Source organism: Neovison vison, chromosome 7, assembly GCF_020171115.1.
Source record: "Neovison vison isolate M4711 chromosome 7, ASM_NN_V1, whole genome shotgun sequence".
NCBI classification, from domain to species: Eukaryota; Metazoa; Chordata; class Mammalia; order Carnivora; family Mustelidae; genus Neogale; species Neogale vison.
In genome coordinates, this window is record NC_058097.1 from 18,017,696 (window position 1) to 18,037,818 (window position 20,123).

General features: G+C 45.8%; 1 protein-coding gene and 1 long non-coding RNA gene across 3 annotated transcripts in view; one reads left to right on the forward strand and one right to left on the reverse strand.

Annotated features, from left to right (window-relative positions):
* Positions 1-7,850, reverse strand: part of CTCF (CCCTC-binding factor) — a 54,966-nt gene extending 47,116 nt beyond the window's left edge. For both annotated transcript variants that reach the window (XM_044255940.1, XM_044255938.1), the window contains exons 1-3: positions 7,712-7,850; positions 3,191-3,302; positions 1,820-1,932 (exon numbers count right to left, since the gene is read on the reverse strand). The gene's annotated coding sequence lies outside the window, so the exon portion shown is untranslated. The remainder of the gene's footprint in view (positions 1-1,819; positions 1,933-3,190; positions 3,303-7,711) is intronic.
* Positions 6,988-10,478, forward strand: LOC122911340. Its single transcript, XR_006385452.1, has 2 exons — positions 6,988-7,149; positions 8,810-10,478. It is a non-coding gene; the product is annotated as an uncharacterized LOC122911340 (long non-coding RNA).
* Positions 10,479-20,123: the final 9,645 nt, after the last annotated feature.

Genomic DNA, 20,123 nt, shown 5'->3' on the forward strand with positions numbered 1-20,123 from the left:
CCCTGCTCAGCGGGAAGCCTGCTTCTTCCTCTCCCACTCCCCCTGCTTGTGTTCCCTCTCTCCCTGTGTCTCTGTCAAATAAATAAATCTCAAAAAAACAAAAACAAAAACAAAAACAAAAAAACCCCACCTAACAAACTTTATTAGCATTTTGCTGGTTAGTAGTATTCCCAATGGTTTCTTTTTATGGTTGTCAAACATCACTCCCAACATGGGGTGTGGCCCTGTTAACTTATCGATTTCTCTACTGCTCAACAGATTTTGACTGATACAATCTTCTCATCTACAAAGTCCCAATTTACTTGGTTCATATAATTTTTGCACAGTCTGGTGGTCATCACTGTAGCTTAATGCAAAATATATACAATGACCAACTATTCTAAAGATCCATCACTTTACTTTTACATTGCACATTACAGTTACTGTTACAAATATATATATATACACAAATATATATATTTCCCCCAACAATACATTTAACTGCCATAAGCCTGTCATTTTACCAATGTGAAAAGGCACATGGAAATTACCCCTTAATGGACTTGCCCAAGGCCCTATAGCTATTAAACTGCAATAAACCTTGGTCCTCTAATAGGATTAAAGTCAAAGTTTATGTTCCTTTTGAATTTGCTCATATACCTACATCAGGGTTTCTCTTCCAGAAAGCCTTTCTAAACATCCTTCACCAACTCCTGTAACTGACTATCCTCCCTGCATCACAAAACACAGGCAGCTGCTTAACCAACTGAGCCACCCAGCTGTCCCACAAAACACACTTTTATCAGAGCACAAATAACACTTATTTACTAATCTCTTGCCCTATACTCAAGATCCTCTGGAAAACAATTTTTTTCTTATTCATCTTCAAATCCCCAATACTTAATGCAGTGTCTGATGCAAAGTAGAAAGGCAAGTGTTCAAAAATTGAATGAACACATTACAAGTGTTCAATGAACAGTATATAAATATTTAGAGCACGTCTAAACATCTGGTTGATCCAATTCAAATATGTTTCAGAGAAAGTCACATTCCACTCTATCTAGAACAAATTAGGTTCAAATATAAAACTTGTATTCAAAATACAGATATTATAAAGACAGAAAATATAATTATTATGCCACTTCTATTAAGACCAATACACTAGTAACAATACTTAGTAATTCTACAAGACACAAAACAGTTTAGATGCTTCTGAATAACTGTCTTAGGAGTCACAAGTTCTACAAGCTTAATACTTAGCCATTTTATTATGACTCTGAGTACCTGACAACTTGAATGGGGGAGTAATAACAAAATCTGTATAAATTGTTAATTACGCTTTAGTTAATGTGGTATTTGCTTTCAAAATTCTCTTTTGTAGAATTTACAATTTTAGATCTGATTTTGCTCATTGCTTTATTTTAAAATTGTAATTCTTAGGTCATTGGAATGGTCTTAATATTTCTGACTTCATCCAGCCACCTAGAACTGCCTCCCAATCTGTGCAGAGCTCTTGTGCATGTTGGACATGCGCAGGAACATGCATGCAAGCCAACAAGCACCATTTAATACAATTTAACATCTACATGCCACAGTACAATACTACAGGGAACAAAGTAAAGAGCTGGATGGTAGAGCTGTTCTAGAGCTCAAAAGTATTGCTTCTTGAATACTAAAATAAAAGTATTTCTATTTTAGTACCTATACAAAAAGCAATTCTTATCGCCAGGTACTCATGACCCACTTTGTTGAAAACCTGTGTTATGTAAATCATACAGAGTTCCTATTCTGATACTAAAACACGTATTTGTTTTAATGTAAAAATTAAAAAATTACTTACCAGTCAAATTACTTAACTCACCGCCCCCTCAATGAGCACAATTGAAGCTCCAAGAAGATGGGTCATGTTTATCTTGTGACTTCAAGTACCCCGGAATCATACCACTTTGTACCCTAAGGGTATTCATATCCCAGTTTGAGAAACAGGGATCTAAACAATTAAATAGCCATAACACTTAAAAGTGACCAACATGTTCCTATAACCCCATTCCCCAAACTCTTATCAGTAGTTTTCTATACAGCTTTTCAAATCAGTAATGTTTTTCTTTTAGCACTCATTAATATGTACGCTGTGTCAACACTCCTAAAAAACCCTGCAGGGTACAAATTATTTCTGGAGTGACAGAATACTAGCACACAGACCTTCTCCTTCCCATCTATCAATGTACCAAGCTGACCATGGAAAACAGACATGTGAAGAAGTATAGTAGAGCTTTCACTCCTGTTCCCTTTCTCCTCTCTATTTGCTCCAGGCACAGCTTGTAAGAAAAATCTTAGTAGCCGTCACTTAGATGATTCATTCACATAAGCTTATCTAATGTCAGCATTTCTAATTCCCACCTCACTCTTTTGCTCTTACACAAGGGCAATTAAACTACTTTCACAGTTTTAAAACATTTTCACATCTTCTAGGGGATAAGAAAGATGTGCCTTCTTATAGCCTCAGAAGAGGTAATTTTCCTACCCAGAACCCCACTTTTTTTATAAGATTCCAAAGCCTAGCAGATCTCAACACTTGTAAGGCCTCTTTCAAGTTCACTATGATGACCATGACATTTTATAACAGAAATGGTAGATTACAGTAAATTTTAAGTGATACTTTAAAATGTTTTTTAAAAGCTATTCATAAAGACTGTAACTGATGCAAAAATGGGTCATCAGCTAGGCTAACTCAAGTTAACTAAGACAACTTTTATCTAAGATCTATCTCCCCAAGGACAGGATTCCATCAAAATTTCAAATTGCCTTGGGCCATGGACTTTTGAGGTTATTTGCTAATAGTCAAAAAATACATTCCAAGGGTTTCTGCAGAAAAACAATCATTTCCTGGGGTCTTCCTATGTACACACTCAGAATACTTAATGCTTTATGCACATTCTCATCAACTTGGAAAACAGCCTCTGTAATTGGTATTGTTCTCTCTCAAATGGGGACCATAGGAGGAGAGAGTTTAAGTACTTTGATTTTGCTCAGTGTCACCCAGCTAGTATATGGCAGTGCAGTTCCAAACCAAGGATTCTGACTATAAAACCTGTATGCCCTCAGTCACCCACTGTCCTGCATCTCCTATACCCAAGAACTATATAGCAAATCCTCCAACCCCAGAAAGGATTTACTACTCCCAAGACCAAGAAATGGAAAGAGTATTTACCTCTCCGTGACTGCAAAGTCAGTTTGAGGAGGGAAAACAGAACTTTCAAGCCCCTGGTTAGCAATCTGTCCACTAGTGCATCTTGTTCTTTGGCTCCAGATCTGTGATCATTCTAAAACAGAAACACAAATAATTTTATCAATACCAAATATACACTAATGCACACGTAACATGAAAAGCAAAATAAGGGCAAGATGAAAATGGATAAAACTGGTTAAGAAACAATATACTTGTTAAGAGGTCACGTTACTAAATGAGGCATTCCATAAATTCTATCAAGCCAATAAAACACTTCTTTTTTTAGACATTTGCTTAATAGATAAAGGATCTGTAATTTGTTTTTCTAAATGTCCCAGTGCGGATGTTTGCCTGGTTGAGTTGGTGGAGCACATGACTCTTTTTTTTTTTTTTAAGATTTTATTTATTTAGCAGAGAGAGAGAGATCACAAGTAGGCACAGAGGCAGGCAGAGAGAGAGGGGGAAGCAAGATCCCTGCTGAGCAGAGAGCCTGATGCAGAGCTCGATCCCAGGATCCTGAGATCATGACCTGAGCTGAAGACAGAGGCTTTAACCCACTGAGCAACCCAGGCGCCCCGGCACATGACTCTTAATCTCAGGGTTCTTGGTTTGAGCCCCAAGTTGGGTACAGAGAATACTTTAAATAAATAAATAAAATCTTAAAAAAAAAAAAAAAAGAACCCCATTATGATCTTGCAAGCAAATAATGGCATATATATATATATATATATTTTTTTTTTAAGCGGACAAAAAATTCTTACATAGTAATAGTCCTTTAACAGTGTATTTCCTTATCTTCAGCAAGTACTGGCTTTACTGATTAAGTTAGTTTACACCACAAGACTGTATTTTTCAGTTTAATAAGATAACAATGGAGAAAGCTTTCACTGACTTGAAATTCCGAGCAGCACAACAATGAAATAGTTTATTAGCTGATAATTCTCTCCCCAAATAACAAATAAATGAACTATCAAGCTTCAGGCAACAGTACAGAGGAACTTACTTGGAAGGAAGGAAGGAAAGAAGGAAAACAAACTCCCAAGTGAAAGTGCTAAATTTGAACTGAGAGTTTCCAAGGAATTTGGCATATAAGGTAAAACTAGGAGGGAATCCACCTCATAATTAACTAAAGCCCATAAAACCAAGCTGATAAAATACTTAAAGCTAAAGAAGTCGTCTCTGCTGAGAAGCAATTTACAACTTAAACTGAGGATTAATATATCTAGTCAAACACTTCTGTATTGGAGTCCATATAGTTACTAGCATGCCTCAAAGGAGATGAGATTTTATTTACCTCAACATTCTAAGGGTGACTAAAAATGAAGATCAAGCATGGAAAAATCACTATGCTTGGTGTATATATTAGCAGTGTATATGCAATGTCACATCTCTGCACTCGAATAGTTATCACTAAGAAAATGCCAAAGATACTACCAGGGAAGATTTGTGGATAGTGACTAAAGTTCAGGGATGTTTAGAAAACCAAATATGGTATGCCAAATCCACACATCCAACTGCAAACCTGGGTCTGCCATTATTGTTAATTTGTTAATAATTTGCCATTATTCTTTCCAAACCTGTATGCTCTTTCTTAAAGTATTAAATTATGACAAATTTTAGTTGTTTGAAGAGGACCTAATTCCTAGCAGAAAAGTCTCAAGTCATCTGGGACCAAGACAGGTAAATAAGGTAGACAGATGATCAACTAAATTTCTGGTTTAAAAAAATGAAATGGAGGCTATAAAATGGATGCGGGGGAGTGAATTTGATGCCAGAAGCATCCCTCAAGCAAACAAAACCACACACACACACAAAAACTCCCCCCCCCCAAAAAAAAACCGAACAGAAACAAAAAACAGTCTCTAGAGGAGACTTTTTGCCAGCAGGCACCACTGTGCAAGTGTCTGCCACGGGACTCCTCCTTGAGGCCCTAGTCAGCCGCAGGTGGCCTCTGCACTCCAAAAGAACTCTCTCACTTTGCGTGTTGTTTAAAGCAAAACCCTAAAGCTCTTAGAACTGGAATGCATCTTAAGAATGACTTTTACAGCTTCTAAGTTTTCTTATGCAGACCCCTAAGGATGACTTTTACAGTTCCTCTTAAATAAGCCATATTTTCTTAAGAGAGCAAACATTACTGCTGTAACCTTCCTCACGTTGCTGATTTAAGTAATAAGGTCCTTTGGGTAACCTTATATTCTCAATTTATTCTCTGTAGATTTCATTTTCAAAAAAAAGTATGAATCCCTGGCATACAGGAAATCTCAAAGAATAGCAACTCTGTAGACGAAGTCTATATCATTAAAACAAGGAGTATGATATGGAAGACCAAGCCGCTGATGACTATAAGGCAGGAGTGAATGAAGAAACAAAACATGGTCTGTGGAACACAACACTAACCAGGGCAAACAAGCTTTACTCATGGATCATTCACAGATCTTCTGGATTTTAATCTTTAACACATAGAGTGCTTACTTTTTTAAGTAAAACAGACCACCTGCCATCCACATGTCAAAAAGAAAATAAAACCAAAAATCTCAAGAATGCAAAAACTTACACAAGTGGACTAATTTACTAGACAATTAAGCATGGCTCTATTCCCAAACCTAACACTTCATCAATACTGGACTTGTTAGCGCAATTTTACTTTTACCAGAGAGGAGGGGGAGAAGAAACGTTTTGAAGGCTCCCCCCCCCAGGGGAAAAAAATGCTGAAAAACTCTCTTATAGAGCCAGACTCCTGCAAAATCTTACAGATTGAGATTACACACAGCAGACCAGATAACTTCACTTAGCACCAGGCTGTTTTAATTTCCTCCTAAGCTTAACAGAGCTTTCCTCAAAAAAGAAAAAAGAAAAAAAAAAAAAGTTAATCAAGATCTTCCTCTCTCCAACGCAACCCGAGCTGACACATCAACTACTGCAGATACTACAATAAAGTCCTCAAACATTTCAGGAAAACAGAAAAGAGAAAACTATGGCAATTCGACAGGAAGCTTTTTAATCATTAAAAAAAAACAGGTAAGGACAGTAAATTTAGTATACGTGCCCTGTTTAACTTCTTTTGCCGCCTATAGGGGACGTAGATTTTTAACTTTCCTAGTTGATTTAAACTCAAAGCATGAAGACTACGTATGCGAATGTTTACTTAATGCTGAACTCTGGGCTACAGGAAGTCAGCTACTAAAGAGTAGTTACATTAGGCGTAGATATTTATAAACCAACTGCAACTAGTGACCCAGGATTCAATTACAACATCAACCCTCATATTTCAGCATATGGGCAAATTACCAGTGGAGTCAAGAATAAATTCATTCTGCCGTACTGGCGCTTTAGATCGGGTTGCACAATCCCGAGGCAGAACTGCCTTCGCCTAGCCCTAAAGCATCAGGTACTAAATACTGTACTAATTTAGCGTCAGGACATTTTAAAGCGGGAAGGAAACTAAAGGGTCCCCTGATCCAATTTAGCCACCCCATAATCCCGAATTCAGTAATGTGTCACGTCACTTGAGATCAGAATGAAATTAAGTTTTGATCCCTTTGAGATCTCTTAGCGCACAAAGTCAGGCTATCACTACAAGTGGAGTCCGATCCTGGCTGTAGAAAAACTACTTGGTGCGGAACTCGAGTCTCTTCCGCCCACCGTGGGGGACCGCACGGGTCAGGTCCAGAGAAGAGCCCGGCCGCGAGTTTGGGGGCGCAGCCGGGCCTGGCGGGGGCGGCGAGCGCGCGTCCCCCCGCCCGCTCAGGCAGCGTCGAGGCGCGAGCAGCTCAGCCAGCCTTGCAGAGGGAGCTCTCGGCAGCTCTGGGGTCCCTCTGCTCGCCGCCGCAGCAGCGCCGCCTGCGCCACTCGGCGGAGACGGAGACCAGCGGCGGCGGCGCGCGGACTGGGAGCAACCGCGGAGCAGCCAAGCGGCAGGGGTACGCTCGCAGAGCGGCCGGGTAGGTTCCGGGGACCGGGCAGGCTGGAGGAGGGGCAGCCGGAGAGGAGTCGGCCAGGGCCCGACACCCATACTACACGGAAACCGGGCTGCGCGCGCGGCGGCAGTGGGTCGGGACCCTAGAGCAAGGCGGGCGCGGGAGCCTGGACGCAGAGATCGCTTTTCGGCTGCGGCCACCCGCCGCGGGAGGGGCGGAGGGCAGAGGGCGGGCCGCGGCCGGGCAATCAGTCGGGCCAAGAGCCGGCCTCGAGGGCAGAGACAAAGGAAGGAAAATGGAGTCGCCGGCGCGCGGGCCTCTGCTGCTGCCGCCGCCGCCGCCGCCGGAGGCCTAGCGCGCCGCCAGGAGGGAGGCCTAGCGGGCGGCTGTGGGTGGGGGGGGGTCGGCCGGGCCGCGGCGGCGACGGGCAATGGCGGCGGCCGCGCCGCAGCAGGGACGGTAGAGGGAGACAAACACCCCCCGGCGGCGGCGCTGGCGCCGGGCTGCAGCCAGCGCCGACCGGAGCGGCCCCATCGTGACACCTAGAGGCGGCCCGCGAAACCTCCTCCACCCCGGGCCCCCTTACCTCCGCGCCACACCCCCTGCAGCGCCCGCTCCGCCGCCGCTCCACCGCTCCGGCCACCCGGCGTCCCCGGCCAGCTCCGCGCACCCGCACCGGCTACCGCCACCGCCGCTGCCGCCAAAGAAGCAGCTCCGCGCACGGTTTAATCGCTCCACAGGCTCGGACACAAAATGGCGGCGGCGCGGTGCAGTGCGCCTGCGTCGGCGCTGCCGGGGCCGCGGGTGCTGATAAGGGAAGGGACGGGTGGGGGGGCCGGCCGGGCGACGAGTGGAGGGCGGGGGAGGAAAGGTGAGGGGAGGGGTTGGCGCAGGGCAGCATGGGAGGCGGCCCCGGGCGCCAACTTTCAAAAGCGGGCGCGATGGCGTCACGGGACGCGCCGCGAGTCGCGTCACGCCGCACGCGCCCTCCCGCGCCCTCGCCCGCTCGCGCGTGGGCTCTGCGGGCGCCGCGACGTCCGGGCTCACGCTGGGTGGGGTTTCCTGGGCGGAGGCCGCCGCCTCTGGGCGGTACAGGATCCCAGGCTTGTTTGACCTGGTTCTACAGCCGCAGTCTCCGGCCCCGAATCCGTAAAGGGGGGTTGGGGGTGGCAGGGAGGGTGTTTGGAGGAAGCGCGCGCCGGGGCTAGGCGGTGTGGTTGAGGCGGTTCTCGGGCCGGGCCCCGCCCAAGTCTCCGCCCTAGCTGGGCCGTACCCTCCCTCCTAGCTCCCCACCGCAGCCCGCCACCGCGTTAAGGCCGGTTGGTCCCCATACACTCCCAACTCCTCAGAACTGTACAGCGCCAGCGGCGCGAGGATGAGAAGGTCTGTCCTTGCCCAGCGGCTTTTAAGGGAGCTCTCCGCCTCCTAAAACCGGGTGCAAGAGGAGAGGGCATGGGCTTTCCCCTGGTGTCACCAGTCCACTTAAGCCAAGAAAGGCCAACAGAAGACCAGATTTGATGCTTATACACGACCACACCGGCCTTTTGTCAAAAGGACTTTCTTATTTGGCGTGATATAATGCTATATTTTAAAACCTACGCTTCTTATCTCTGTTGGAGAGCGAAGTTCTCTGTGGGCGGTGCCATTCAGCCCCTTAAAGTGCGGTCGTCCCTCCCCTCCCCAGGATGCACCTGCGGATTCTACCCAACCAGAGACGAAGTTCACCGATCGCAGCCTTGAAGATTTTCTGGTGACCCAGGGAGGAGCGCCTTTGGTACTTAAGGGAATCTGACTCAAGACTGTATTCTGAACTCCCATACCTTAGATATCACGGATAACAATCGGAGCCAGCATCAACGGGACAGTTTCTGCTCCATTCAGCTGATTGTTCCCATTATGAAGATGCCAGCCCAATATTGACAGATATTCCAGGAGTTTTGTTGAAAAAGGGAATCAGAAATCTAGATTTTTGTAATATAATATCTTCAGATATTTAGGTGGTAGCAACTCAATCAGGTGTTTTTAAATTGCATGAACGGATTAAACTATATATATATGTGTGGGCTTTCACTTGGAGAAAAGAGTGAAGAGAAATTCCAAGGCCAGATCCTAGACATTTCCGCATTTGGAAATAGGATAATGGAGAAGAAAACTGAAAGGGGGCAGCCAGGAAGACAGAAATCCACAAGCGTGTTGAATTTGGAATCCAAGGGCAGAGAACGTTTAGGTGGGGGGAAGTGGTCAGCCGTGTCTAGTGCTGCTGAGAGGTCAACTTGGGCCAGAGACAGGGCTATTGGATTGGTCACCTTGGAATTCAATGGACACTATCATTGGCGAATTTGGCTTGATTCGTGGTGTAAATCAAGAGATTTTGACCTCATTAGGATGGGTTGAGAATGAATGGAAAAGTAAGGAAATAGAGCATATGTAGGCAACATGAGAAGTTTTGCTGTGAAGGGAGCAAACTTTAGGGATAACTGTGGAAAGTTAACTTTAGGGATAATTTTAGGGATAACTGTGGAAAGAAGTTTTGCTGTGAAGGGATAACTGTGGAAAGATCCGGGGTCAAGGGAGGAGATGTTTTAAAACATGGCAGGATTCTGGAGCATGTTTATGTGCCATTGGGTGTGATACAGGAGAAAGAAGGCTTGCTTGACTTATATAGGAGTGAAATCCATGACAGGATATAAGGAAACTGGGAGGACTGACCTTATACAGGAACAGGATGCTTCCACTCTGATAATTAAGGTAATAAAGGTGAAGACCAGTGCAAATGCTGGTGAGGGTTGGAGGAGCAAGCTTACGACTTTCCTAGTAGGACTGCCTACATTGGCTATGTAGGACTGGCAATATTGGGTATCCATTTGAAGTTTGTAATCATGAATTTAAAGTTAAACCAGTTGGGCAATATGTGTTTTTTTCTAGCAATACTCAGCTGCTTGGGTACAGACATGCAGAAAAGAGATAATTTGGTTTCTCAACACCAGGGCCCAAGTTTTCTGATTCCTGATCTCAGGTGCTTGCCTTATTAATTACTTAATATTCTAGAAACGTGTGACTATTTGGAAAATTTACCTGTGATCCCTTTTTCTAGAAACCAAATTATCCCATTTGTCTCTTATGTATACCAGAGGGCTCAAAAGTAAAGAAAAGGCAAACTTAGGGGAAATTACTCTGGAATATTTGCATCTTGCAATTTCTTCAGTGCTCCACCCCAGAGACCTCCTGGTGTACCTAGGAACAACTGTGTACTAGGAACAACAAGGCTGACTTGCGCTTAAATTCTTAGCTTCTTTTTCTTTCTGACATCTTTAATAATCTGATTAATAAACTTACTATAAGACTTTACTTCAGACCATCTTCCTTATCTTTAAGAGTAAGCTATAAGAATGTTTTCTAAAGCTTTAATATAGGCAAATATAAGTCAGTGTACTTAGATGGAAAAAACTTATACTATATTTACAATGATATTTACAGCTGCCATGGCCTGAATATTTATGTCCCTCTCAAAATTCATATTTGAAATCCTAATGCTCAAAGTGATATTAGTAGGTGGGGCCTTTAGGAGGTACCTAAGTGATGAGGGTGGAACCCTCACAAATTGGATAAGTGCCTTATAAAAGAGGCTGCATGGAGATCCCTGGTCCCTTCCACCATGTTAAGGACACAGCCAGAAGGCAACGGCTATGAACCAAGAAGAGGGCCTTCATCAGAATGCAGCCATGTTGGTACCTTGATCTTGGACTACCCAGCCTCCAGGACTGTGAGCAATAAATCTGTTTATAAGTCACCCAGTCAGCGGTTATTTTGTTATAACAGCCTGAGACAACTATATTTATAATAATTATATCAAGGGCACCTGGTTGGCTCAGTCAGTAGCACATGCAACTCTCGATCTCAGGGTTCTAAGCTAGAGCCCCACATTAGGTGTAGAGATTACTTGAAAATAAAATCTTTAGGGGCACCTGGGTGGCTCAGTGGGTTAAGCTGCTGCCTTCGGCTCAGGTCATGATCTCAGGGTCCTGGGATCGAGTCCCGCATTGGGCTCTCTGCTCAGCAGGGAGCCTGCTTCCCTCTCTCTCTCTCTCTGCCTTCCTCTCCATCTACTTGTGATCTCTCTCTGTCAGATAAATAAAATCTTTGAAAAAAAAAAAAAGAAAAAATCTTTAGGGGCACCTGGGTGGCTCAGTCCGTGGGTGTCTGACTCAGTTTCTGCTTAGGTGGTGATTTCATGGGTCGTGAGATCAAGCCTGCATGGGGCTTTCTGCTCAGCACTCAGTGGAAAGTCTGGTTGAAGATTCTCTGCCCCCCATGTATGCTCACTCACTTCCTCTCTAATAAATAAATCTTTAAAAAGAAAAAAAGAACTATCAATTGTATGACCTCTGAGGCATCAGTTAGAAACCAAGAGTGGGGTCCAAGTGGCCTTGGAGCTTGCTTTCTGAAGGAAAAGATCCTAGGTACTATTCTGACCCAGGGCTGAGGAAATGCTGAAGGATCACTAGAAAGGGACAAGAGGAAGTGTTTTCTTCTCCTTGTAGGAAACAGGGATGTGTCCTACTTCATGGAATTGACTCCAAGACCAAGAAATGGAGAGGCAAGACAAAAGGATAGGATGTTTCAGCCTGGGCAGAAACAAGCTGAGCGTGAAAAGCAATATGACGAGAGCCTATGAAACCACTGGGATGATAAAAATAAGGACAGAGTTGTTCCCTGCAGTGCTACTCCAGACTACCTCACCAATGAGAACTGTGGTGATTTAAAACCACTCTGTGATTTAAGGAAGAATTCTTGATGTGAATTCTAAGGTTTGTAGGCCGCAGGAGTTCAGGGCATTATCAGCTGGGGCTATAGGCTTACTACATGGCATTAGTGACGTCACCACGTTCCAGGATGTGCTCAGCCTCACAGGCAGGACAAGAAATGCAGACTGTATCCTAAGAGTGTATTTCTTCCTTAGGGACTTGTCAGGTTCACAGGAGCTTGGTGGATAAAGCAGAGTGCTGCTTTACCAACTGGCACGTGGGCAGTGTCCTGGGGCTGGCACAAGGCATGTTCTTTCCCTACAGAAGAGCCTCCTGGGAAGCCAAATTACTATAAAGTTTGGTGAGCAGTCAATTAGATTAAGAAATGTAAATTATAGGGGCGCCTGGGTGGCTCAGTGGGTTAAAGCCTCTGCCTTCGGCTCAGGTCGTGATCCCAGGGTTCTGGGATCGAGCCCCATATCAGGCTCTCTGCTCCGTAGGGAGCCTGCTTCCTCCTCTCTCTCTGCCTGCCTCTCTGCCTACTTGTAATTTCTCTCTCTGTGTCAAATAAATAAAATCTTAAAAAAAAAAAGAAAAAAGAAAAAAAATAAATGTAAATTATATAACGTAAATGTTTACTCTCACCGTCTCTGGATGCTAGAGTCAGACTGTCCAGGATTTGAGTCTCAATCTTAGTTCTTTACTGGTTGTGTGATCTTGGGTGAATTGTAACAACTGTAGATTTCTTCACTGTAAGATAGGATGATGATTGTACTTCACACAGGATTAAACAAGAAAATGCAAGTAAGGTTCTTGGCATAATTCTAGACACCAGTAATATTACAAAAAATGTAACTTACTGATTTTATAATCTTACAAAAAGGTAATTATTATTTTATTTTTATGCTTCTTGTTACCTACCTTCACTCCCAAATCATCCTTCTGGTGGACGCAGTCTTTCTAGAGTCATTAACAGAATCAGTTACTGACTAGGCTTTCCTTGGCTTGAGAGCCATTCTTTCTTTCTTTCTTTTAAGATTTTATTTATTTATTTATTTATTTAACAGAGAGAAAGAGAGAGAGAGCGATCACAAGTAGGCAGAAAAGCAGGCAGAGAGAGAGAGGGTGAAGCAGGCTCCCCTCTGAGCAGAGAGCCTGATATGGGGCTCAATCCCAGGAGCCTTGAGAGCATGACCCCAGCTGAAGGCAGAGGCTTAACCCACTGAGCCACCCAGGTACCCCAAGAGCCATTCTTTCTTGGAAAGGTGTACTTTGCGCTGTAATTCTCAGGAAACAATTATATTTACAAGATCTTTCTTGGTTTCCCCATTGACCCATGTGAAGTCCGCATTATGATCATTTATGTGTGTGTTTAATTAAACTTTTTTTAAGCAAGAAAATCAACAGTGGAGGAGAGGTGTTGATTTTCTAAGTAAAAATGGGCAGGAATCTTCTTGCTCACTTGGGGTGAGACCTAAAGTTACACCTGAATACCCCTGTTGTGTCTGTATCTATTATATGAGATATAATTCAAATTTAGCAAACATTTATTGAGTACCTGCTGTTCTAGGCCCTGGAGATATAAAAGGACCCAAAATGTGTTTCCTGTCCTTGAACTCAAAGTTTAACTGCTCAGACCGGTTAAAAACAAAACAAAAAACACGTAACCACACCAAAACAAAATAAAACAAAAAACATATATAATGGTTATAACAAGAAGAAATGAATTCATAGATAAAGGAGAGTCAATCATTCTCTAGGAGTATCTCATTTCAGCTGGGTGGTGGAGGGTCAGAAGGCACTAACAAACAAGGCAAAGGCATGTAAGGTGAAAAGCCATCATCAGGAGTGTAAAAGGGCACAAGAAGGTTGGGGGACAGCAAGTCATTCTATACAATTGGACTAGGGTGCAAAGTAGTCACACTAAACTTTTTTTTTTTTTTTTTTGATACTAAACCTTATAAGATGTTTGGAAAGTTTTAGTGTCAAGGGCAACCCTTTGTCCTAACATTTTAAAGACCTGCCACTTCATATCTCCTACCGAGACCACAAGGATTTTTTTCTTTACTGATATCTACTTTCTTCAGACCCCTATAAAAAGGCATGTTTATTTTTTACCTCTTAGTTCAAATTACTGCTTTCTAGAATCCAAAGGACTTTACCTAGACCTACATCCCACACTGGGGGATGTGCTCTTTTGTTTTCTGTGCTCTTACCTGCATTTTTCAGGCATGCATTGATCACCTTTTAATAATCCATCTCATCTGTAGATTTTTTTTAAGATTTATTTATATGAGAGCGAGCGAGCGTGCAAGCGAGAGTGCAGGAGTACAAGCAGGGGGGTGGGGCAGAGGCAGAGGGAGAAGCAGACTCCCTGCTGAGCAAGGAGCTCAATGCAGATGAGTCCCAGGACACAGGGATCATGACCAGAGCCAAAGAGATGCTCAACTGAGTCACCCAGGCATCCATCATCTGTATGTCTTTCATTTTGCAAAATATCTTCATATCTGCCCTTTCAATTGATGTTCACAGCTCTGTTTGAAGAGCCAGACACAGTTTTGTCCTAAACTCAGGAAATGATGTGACTTGCTCAGCCATCCAGTAACTTGCTGGAAAAACCAGAATGAGTGCTTAGATCTTCCAGCCCCAAATCCTGTCTTCCAGTTCTTTCAGTGGCTGCTCAGAGGTCCTCACAGTCAGATAACATTTCCAGTCTTATAGGGATCCTCTAGAAATGATGCTTTAGCTCAGAGTGTGCCTTGGAAGGATAAGAGGTAGGGGAAAGGAAGTCAGGCAGGCTCCAAGCCTCTCTGCTCCTCCCATGCTCTCCCACATCCCCAAATGTTAAGGGATTTGTTTAGAGGAGGACATGGTTTCTGCCCCTAAAAAGTTGGACACTACTGCCTTAACTCAAAAGAAGGGCTTTAATGGTGGAAATTTCAGGCATTTGGAAGGCAAATAGCAGAAGTGTTTAGACTGATGAAATTTTAATCTCAAGTATGTTCTGAGTAACTGCTTGAGATACAGATCAATGCCCATGCTGGGTAATACTGGAGAAAGATGCCGTCCCTAGCCCTCAAGTGCTTTATATTTTGTTTTAGCCTGTAGAGGCCAGACTAAACTTCATGAGCATTAGTAGCTGGAAGTCAAGGATGGAGAGGCAAGTATAAGGTCTGACTGCTGTAGGGGGAACAGATGGATCACTGAACATCACAGTAGTCACATAAGACTTAACAGTAAAGCAGGGAGATTCTCAAGCTTCTGTCTTCAGCCCACACCCTTCTCTTCTTGCCCCAGATCTCTATTTTCAGCTTCTTTCTGGTTACTTCCTCCTAGAAAACTCCCAAGTCACCTTACCTGCCTTGTTACTCGCCTCCCAACCCGCTTCCATTATAAGGGCTCTCTCTTTTTAGTGAGATATATCACTATCCAGCCATCACCAGACCAGAAACTTGGGCTTCACTTTCTCACCTCCCACATCCCATCATCACCAAACTGTTTTTCCATTCTGCTTTGGAACATCTCTTCACTAGCCTCTCCATCCCCACTGCCTCTATCCGGCCCAGGCTGCTATCACTTCTCCTAGCTATGCCTTCAGATGCCTCACTGCTTCCTGCCTCCTCTCTCCACACAACTGCTAGAATGACCTTTCCAAAGACTAAATGTGATCACAAAATTCTCCTGCTTCAAGCCCACATATGGGTCTCCAGTTCCCTGGGGGTAAATTCCAAGCCCTATAGCCACTCCACAAGGCCCTGTGACAAGCCCCTGCCCACCTCTTCCGCCTCATTTTTTAAGATTTTGTTTTTAAGTAACCTCCACACCCAACACGGGGCTCGAACTCACAACCCTGAGATCAAGAGTTGCACGCTCCACTAACTGAGCCAGCCAGGTGCCCCTCTTCAGCCTCATTGCTAACGGCTCCCTCTGGCCCCTTGTGGAGGTTTTCTTTTGTTTTGTTTCTTTTTATAGATTTTACTTATTTGTGTGTGAGAGAGAACACAGTCAGGGATAGTGGCAAGCAGAGGGAGAAGCAGGCTCCTCACTAATCAAGGAGCCCGATGTGGGACTCGATCCCAGGACCCTGGAATCATGACCTGGGCTGAAGGCAGAGGCTGAACCTAGCACCTCTGCATTAAATGTGGTACTTTCATACTTGAAATGTTTTGGGTGGTGCCTGTTACTTAGGTAGAATAGTCAGCAAATGCTTATGCTAATATATATATACATAGTGGGGGATAGAAAATAAATAAGCACTTGCAAAGGGGTGTGATTAGTACTAGACCAGGGGAAGTGCAGGGTGCTCTGATGGGAGTGTAGGGGAAGAGCAAGCTCCCGAAGAAGTCTGTGATGTCTAGGTTGAAGCCTATTCAGGCGAACAGGCACTGACAAGGCAAGATGAGGTCGGAAGTGTGTACCACGAGGGGCAAGCAAGCCCTGCAGGAAGTTCAGTAAGGCTCCAAGATGGACCAAGAAATTAGGAGGTGTTGGGTGGCTCAGTGGGTTAAAGCCTCTGCCTTCAGCTCAGGTCCTGATCTCAGGGTCCTGGGATCGAGGCCCACATCAGGCTGTCTGCTCAGCGGGGAGCCTGCTTCTCTCTCTCTCTCTCTCTCTCTCTCTGCCTGCCTCTCTGCCTACTTGTGATCTCTGTCTGTCTGTCAAATAAATAAATAAATAACTCTTAAAAAAAAAAAAAAGAAAGAAAGAAAGAAATTAGGAGGCGTAAGTGAGGCTGGCTTTGTGCCCAGCTGGAGGCAACTGGACTTTTCCCTAGGAGAAAAGAAAGCCTATGTGGTAGGTTTTAGAAATCAGTTTGATGAACCACGGAGAATAGATGGAAGAAGGGTAAGACCAGGAGCAGGAAACCTGTGAGGGGACAGTTTTTTTTTTTTTTTTAAGATTTTATTTATTTATTTGACAGAGAGAGATTACAAGTAGGCAGAGAGGCAGGCAGAGAGAGAGAGAGGAGGAAGCAGGCTCCCTGCAGAGCAGAGAGCCCGATGCGGGACCCGATCCCAAGACCCTGAGATCATGACCTGAGCCGAAGGCAGCGGCTTAACCCACTGAGCCACCCAGGCGCCCGAGGGGACAGTTTTAATGTCTCAGTGAGAGGTCACCATGTCCCAGATCTGAGTGGTGCCCATGGCAATACAAGGGAGTGGACAGAATTTAGAAATATTTAGGGCATTTACTTGAGACAATTATGGTGGCAGGGATGAGAGGACAGAGGAAAGAGTCAAGGATGAGGACACTGTGTGGCTGGGTAGTTGGTAACCTCAAGAGACCTGGAGCAGAAACAGGTTTTGAGACACTGAGTGTGATTTTGGGCACGCTGAGCTGGAAACATCTTGGCTGCATTCCAAAGGAGGTGTCCAGTCAGCACTTGGATACGGGAGTGAGGAGAGAGCCCTGTGAATCACCAGCGTACAGCCTTAGCCTACAGATGCATACAGATGGGGGCCGGAGAAAGAGATGAGGTGGTTCAGAGAATGTGTTTCAAGGGAGAACTGGAAAGGGCTCAGAATGGAACCCTGCGGAGTGACGTTTGCATGAGGATGCTTGAGGAGGAGGTGGCAGAGAAGGCTGTAAGAACATTCAGAGGATGTAGCTAAAACGTGCATGTTAGCCATAGCACTTCAGCTACTTACTCAGTGGCTCTAAGTCAGCATTTTTTTTTTTTAAAGATTGTATTTATTTATTTGAGAGAGAGAAAGAGAGGGAAAGGGAGCATGAGCGGGGGGAGGGGCAGAGGGAGAAGAAGATTCCTTGCTGAGCAGGGAGCCCCAGGCTCCATCCCAGGACCCCAGGAGCATGACTTGAGCCGAAGGCAGAGGCTTAACCGACGGAGCCACCCAGGTGCCCCTAAAGTCAGCATTTACTGGGAGTCCATATGCCCTGGGAATATTCACAGACAAGCGAGAACTTGACCATTGACATCAAACTCAAATGTGGCTATGGCTACATGGCAACCTTCTGAGAACAGAGGCCCCTCTCTTGCAGGCCAATGACAGTCTTATTTTCTCAATGATAGACTGTTTTTCCATAGCTGTTTACATAGGCCCTGGCGTCCTTACCAACCTCACCCTTCCGTATTACCCAGGCCCAGAAGATGTGGGTCTGGCAGCCAAGCCATAGGATACTCCAGAGCCGCCTGGGGGTAGGGTTGGGGGAGGGGGAGAGAGCACGTCATATGCCTAGGGTTCAGCAAATTGTACCCACGCACCTTGCACAGAAACACACAAGAAAGGCACCCCCACTCTGTGGGTGAGACAAAGAAGCAATCCTCTTCCCCCGTGCCATCCCATCTGCTTCTTTGCCTTCACAAACGTGCCTTTTTTTCTCTCTTCTGTTTTTGGTTCTCTACAACTTTGAAAACATGAGGAAGAAGAGTAGGAGACAGGAGAAAAGGTAAGAATAGACAAGGAAAGGTTAGGAGAAATGAGAGCCCCCAGTGTCCACCAATACAATAAACTGCGTCCTGGGCGACCTCGGCCTGGTCCCTTCGTTGCAAAGCACACTTCCATTTTGTCAGGAGAGAGCCCCAGTGATGATGGCGAAGGCGTGGTTGTGGCTTTGATGGCCTTGATTGCCAGGGTACTCCTCAGAGTATCACACTTCCTCTGCCCCCTCACAGAGGCTGGCACAGGCCTCACAGGACTGCTGGGCATAGGCTTTCTCTGCCCTAGCACCTTTGACTCTTGATGGTGTCACCAGCGCCCACTCTATCACCTGGGGCAGCAGGAACGAGTGCCTCCCTGAACCTATGTGACAGCAGGGTAGGAGGTGGGGGGAGCATCCTGTGGGAAGCACTTGTGAGGCTGTGTGTGTTTTGGGGAGGAGAGGGTACCAGAGGGGAGATGGGCTCTCCCTACCCTCCACTATCTCATAGAAATGAGCCTAAAGGTAGGAGACCATTCAGTCTGAGCTCAAGGCATTGGCGAGAAGGGCTCTTCTGGGGTTGATCTGCATAATCCTAAACTAGGTAGGCTTGACGTGGCAAAGGACTGAGGCTCTTGTTGCCTTGGCCTTGACTGTACTTCATCTGTCCCTGGCTACTCACGGTGTCCTCATTCTGGCTCCTGACCCTCACACCCACTCTCAGCTAGAGCTGAGTACGAGGCTCCGGTCTTAGCACTCTCCTTGTAGAGGATAGAGAGGGGCCCTATCCCTTCCCAGCACTGGAAAGCAGGCCACTCGGACTTTGGTGGCAGCCCCATTTAACCTCAGGCTGGGATATTTTTCCATCCTCTACTTCTTGCCCAGGCCCTGTCCTCTCCTGTGGATTGAGCTGTGAGCTTGTGATGGCCCAGTCACCCCTGTCTGCACTTTCCCAGGACCTGGTCAGCCAGCGTTCACTTCCTCTTTCCCCACTGCATAGGCTATGCATGCTCTGAATCCAAGTGGACAGTCCTTCCCTACCAGTGGGCCTCTTGTGGGGTCTGATGCCCAAGGGGCTTTTTGGGGTGGTTCTGGGACTGCAACCTTCCTGCAGGGGCCCCTGGGGGCAGCCCCAAGCTGTAGCCAACTTTGGGTGCTGGTTTGGTTCCCATCACTTGTTTTCTCCATCCCCTCCACCCTAGCCAACCACCCAAAAAACCGAGCTACTCACCATCCCCCATCCCCTCTATGCCACCCTTCACAGTTACCGAGAGCACAGGGCTGTGCCAATGTGTCGAGGTCTGTCTGCCTGCCCCCCCAGCCCTCCCCCCACTCTTCTGGAATGAACCACCTGCATCCCCACACAGGTGTTTCCTGTGCGCCTTCCTGTTGGCCGTTTTTCTGCTCAGCTTGGCTTCCCCAGCAGGTGGTTAAAGGCCCAGCCAAACCTCCTCACACACAGCTCTAAAACACGGGGGCGCAGGGCTGCCTGGGCATTGGGGTCACCCCCCCACATGCCCCCAGGGGGTTGTTTGCACCTCATTGGCTGTGAGTGCGGGCACACACATTTTCCCCAGCGTGTCCCACTACTGTGCTGACGCCCCCCGGCACTGAGACACCAGAGAGGGTTCAGGGAGTAAGGAGGGCCCGTTTTCCTTGCCCCTGGACAACAGTGAAAGCTCCGGAGGGAGAGGGGAAGGATAGAGAGCCTGTTTGTCCAGCCCTGGGTGTGGGCCTCCCTCAGGCCCTCTTTGGAACAGGCCTGCTGCCCAGAAATCCCATCCCCGCCCTCCCACCCCCATAGAATTCTTAACCTTCTGGGGTTAACACACTCACGTGCCAGCAGCTCTGGGAAGAGGTGAGCCCTCCCCCTGG